Consider the following 4,603-nt stretch of genomic DNA (forward strand, 5'->3'; position numbering starts at 1 on the left):
AATTATTGAAGAGTCCATTGTGAGACATCAAAATCAGCTTGCTCTTCTTCAAGGAATCGAATGTAGAACGCCAAAATCGCGGCCACCGACTCGCGCACTCTCTCTCTCTCTCTCTCTCCCCCTCCCTCTCTCTTTCTCTCTCACCATCGTCAAAGATTCAATATAGGGCATCCCCAAGTCGACCACCGTCTCTTTCCTCCCTCTTATTCGTCTTATCGCGACGTCGTACCCCGATCGCGCGTATTGCGATCCCCATTGTCTCAGCTGAGATATTGGGACGCAAAATCGAAACGTCGAATCACGACCGACTACCACGGCCAGAGCTCGCTCGGTGGATGAGAGAGACGGAGCAGAGAGAGAGAGAGAGAGAGAGAGAGAGAGAGAGAGAGACGAGGAAAGGGTGAGAGAGGGCTGAGAGAGGGTGAGAGAGAGAGGGAGGGAGAGAGAGAGAGAGAGAGAGAGAGAGAGAGAGAGAGAGAGAGAGAGAGAGAGAGACGAGGGCAACGACGGAGGCAGCAACAACAACAGCGGGTTTAACTTTAACCCCCGCGAGAGGTGAAGGAGGCGGTAGAGGAGAAGGAGGAGGTGGAGGTGGAGGTGGCGGCGGTGGCGGTGGTGACGGTGGAGGTGGTAGTGGTGGTGATGGTGGCGGTGGCGGTGGTAGTGGAGGAGAAGCGCAGGCGTTCATACGCTCCTGCGCATCGTTGCGCCGTTACTGCTGCTGTATACCGCGATGCGACAGTCATACGTGGGGCGCAAGAGCGGGAGGTGCTCTCTCTCACCTTCTCGTCGATCTCGATCTCTCACTTTTGGGGGAAGCTCTAGGTATTGTGCGTACGAGCACGAACCGCGGCCGTCTCGCGCGCGTCTCTCACCCCCTTCGAGCGACTCACGAGCGAGCCTCGTAATATGCACCCCCGTAGTACATACACCCCCGCGTGCACGTGTGTACATATGTGTGCGTGCGTGCGTGTAGCCGTGTGAATGCACCTTGTTACGACCTGGCGACCGACCGACCGACCGACCGACCGACCGACGAACACCCCTTAGATCGTCGCGCGCAAACCTCGCTCTCGCACGCGCGCGCGCGCGCGCGCGGGCGGGCGCGGGAACGTGCGGCGCGGCAAAAGCTGTTCGTCGTGCGAAGACGGTCTGCGAAAGAGAGATCGTGGAGAGAGTATCATCACGCGTAAGTGTCGTCTCGGTCTCGGCGCGTGTCACGGCGACGATCCGCCGATCGAACAATCGCGCGTCGAGGCGACACGCCGCGCCGCGCCGCAGCGCGTGGTCGTGCTGCTCTTTCGCGGCGTGACGCGACACGACGAGAGGTCGAGGGTAAGGGTAAGAGCGAGGGCGAGGGCGAGGGCGAGGGTGAGGGTGAGGGTGAGGTTTGTTGTTTTCACGCTGCTCGTGCTCGACGGAGCCGAGCACGGAGAACTCACGCGCGATTCTCGCCGCGCCGAGGCGTGCATCGAAGGGGTGCACATCGCAACACGCACCGAATGACGTCTCCCGATCTGCGCGACGGAATGACATTATGAGCGTCTAGTCACGTACGAGGATTGAATCCGGCGGCGGAGAAGGTAGGAATACGAGATAAGGCTGGAAAGAGTCGAGTTGAACACACCGAGAGTGAATTGTTCCGCGGGAGATCTCGGCGCGCTTCGGGGCGAAAACAAAAGCACGTACGTAAGTAAGGCGAACATCGTCAAAGCGCGACAAAGGATCGCGCCGATGCTCTCGACGTTGTTTCCTCTCATTCATCGCGGGAATTAGCAAAGCCCGAAGGAGAGCGCGTGCAGCAACAATCTCGCGCAATTTTACCTTCCGCCCGCGCGCGCGAAAAGAGAAGCCCTCTCTTGAGAGGACCTCGTGTCTAGCCGACTCGACGCGAATATTGAGCATTCGCCGCGGTCGCGTCGACTTTCAGCCCTCTGTCCTAATTGTGTAAGCGAGCGAGCCAAGCGGCTTGTTTTCGAAAGCACGCTCGCGATCGAATGTAGGTCGGAGCGTCGACGACGCGAGGGACTGAGCTTCTTCATCGCGATTCGAAGCTTCCTCCCTCTTCCGCCGGGAAACCCCGGATATCTGATTTCTTCCAATACGAAACGAAGGCGCGGCTCCCGCAGACGTGTTGTACGTGCTCGGCGTGCAGAGAGTGTGCGACGACCCGACGTTGACCCTTCCGCCAGCGAGCTCATCCACCGATAGTAGAACGACCCCGCGAATCGAATCGCCGTTTGCGCGCTCGGAGCGCGACCGAGCGAACTGCGACGCGCGGCTTCCTCGCTCGCTCCCAATCGCAGCGAGATTGCGAAAACGCGTCGAGGACGACGATTGAGAGAGAGGGAGAGAGACAGAGAGACAGAGAGAGAGGGAGAGAGTGAAGGGGGAGGGAGAGATTTGACAAAAGAGGGAAAGGAAGAGGACCGAGCGTGAAAATTTTCGTTCGCGGTACGTGGACTCGAATCGATCGCTTCGGGGGGATGCGCTAAGTCAAAGTGGGGTCGGTCAGGTTAATTGCTGTACCGCCACCAGGGCCGACGCGGGAATGTGTTTCGACGCGATCGCTACGCTCGCCAACGCGAGCCGGGACGCCGCCGCTCGAGATCGCCAGGGTCGCGAGAGGGAAACGAGCGAGTCGTTTGTTAGACGAACGGAATGATTCAGCGACGACGACATAATCGCCGGCCGTACGAATTGCACGATCGCGCGTCGTGTCGCTTTTCTCTCGATGTTTTGCTACACTCATCCCCCGCTCGCCTCGGGTCTCGATCGATTCGAAGTTCGTGACACGGGCCACAATTTTTGACTCTTTAATATAATATTCCCATGATACACGGGCAGAGATTTAACCTCATCCATTTTATCGCGCGTATTAATTGATAAAATTTCGACAAATGGATCGTCTGTGTGCAAGCGTTTCGAGTAACGCGCAATCGTATATCGAGGAACGGAGCGGCGAGAGGCAGCGAGAGGGAACATATCCTTTTCTTCCACTTTTTTTTCACTTTTAATATCGCGTCTGCAGGAACGAGACTGCATACGAAATCGCGGCGCACGATTTTCGATTCAGCGCCCCGCTCGAATGATGCGTTCGATTAATTTGGTTGATCGATCCGACGCTCTCTGCTTCTCGCTCTCTTTCACACTCTCTCTCTCTCTCTCTCTCTCTCTCTGCTATCACCCTTTTCCAATTGCGTCCTCGATTGTACTTACTTTAGTGCAAACGCGTTTGACATCCAATTTATATGCAATGCATTTGACGCACGAAAGGACTCGACTTGCAGAGCATAATAATATCCCCCGTTTCTCCGCCCGATAAATATCTCTCTCTCTCTCTCTCCCCCCTCTCTCTTAATTCTCCCTCGTGCTATAATTTATTCCTCCCCAAGCGCCATTTCGACTCTCTAATAGATATTATCCTCTAATGAGACACTGCTCTTTTATTCGTCCTTTCATACGTCGCGACGCGGTAATGCGCGTTTAAAGTTGGGACCGCCGCAACTATCCCGGCGCGTCCGCTGTATTCCGAATTAATTAACCGCGAGCATATATCCGGCCAATCAAGGTTTTCGGATCAGCGGATTTAAATCACCGGTTAAAAATCGGTTCGGTAATGTCGGAGCGTAATCAACGACACCCATGAGGTCTCTTCTTGGAGTTCGCGAGAATGACATTGTGGACATGCCAGAAATCGATCTCGAGAATTATAGATGGGAGGGGGACAGCTGTATATAACACACGTATATAACACATTTATAATATATCTCAGAAATATGTAAAGAAATAGAAATAGCTATATATATATTCATGCTATATATGGGCGCATAAATTTTTCGGAGGAAACCAGACAACTTGTGCACATAACTTTACTGACGGCTCCATAAGCTACGTTTGCGTGCAAATAAATATCGCGAGAGTCGGCTGTCAAGAGAAGGAAAGACAGACAGACAGACAGACAGAGAGAGAGAGAGAGAGAGAGAGGGAGAAGGCGAAAGAGGAACACGCAGTTCCACACAGCTCATCATTAGTATTAATCCGAGTAAATGTATTCGTTTTAATCTCACCATAAACGTCTTCGTCTTCACTCACGCGGCAACTATTACGGGAGTGCACTCTCTCTCTCTCTCTCTCTCGCGAGAGAGAGAGAGAGAGAGAATGCACCGCGCGTCACGGAGTTTGCCTCGTACTTTAACCTTTCCGTATTTATGCCGTATTACGTCCGACATCCATCGCATCGGAATTTCAATTTGGACACACCGCGTGCGAGAGCCGTTCCGGAGCGCGGGCGGGGGAGGCCGGGGGTGTGAGCTGTTCCGCCTACCGCAATCAGATTTTCGGCAAACCGATTAGCCGAGCCCCTCGCGAGCCACTCTGACGCTCGCCAAACCGGACATCTCGTGCGCCTCGGCTGACGCGTGAGGAAACGCGGCTGCGACTGCAGCATCGACTCTCGCATTGAAATACTCGCAGTAGCCGTGTGTCATCGTCAGACCTCGATCGCTCAATCCCGTTGAGAAGAAATTTGACAGAGAATCGACGGATTCCCGTCTGCCGCTATCTGAACGGGGAATCAGAATCCTGACCTACGCATCGCAAC

At 54.6% G+C, this 4,603-nt stretch overlaps 1 long non-coding RNA gene across 1 annotated transcript in view; it reads left to right on the plus strand.

The window, feature by feature from the left end:
* The first annotated feature begins 666 nt into the window (after positions 1 to 666).
* Positions 667 to 4,603, plus strand: part of LOC109503804 (uncharacterized) — an 11,036-nt gene continuing 7,099 nt past the window's right edge. Inside the window, exon 1 of the long non-coding RNA XR_002162739.2 lies at positions 667 to 825. This is a non-coding gene — a long non-coding RNA (uncharacterized LOC109503804). The remainder of the gene's footprint in view (positions 826 to 4,603) is intronic.

This window comes from Harpegnathos saltator, unplaced genomic scaffold (assembly GCF_003227715.2).
Source record: "Harpegnathos saltator strain DR-91 unplaced genomic scaffold, Hsal_v8.6 scaffold657, whole genome shotgun sequence".
Lineage (NCBI taxonomy): Eukaryota > Metazoa > Arthropoda > Insecta > Hymenoptera > Formicidae > Harpegnathos > Harpegnathos saltator.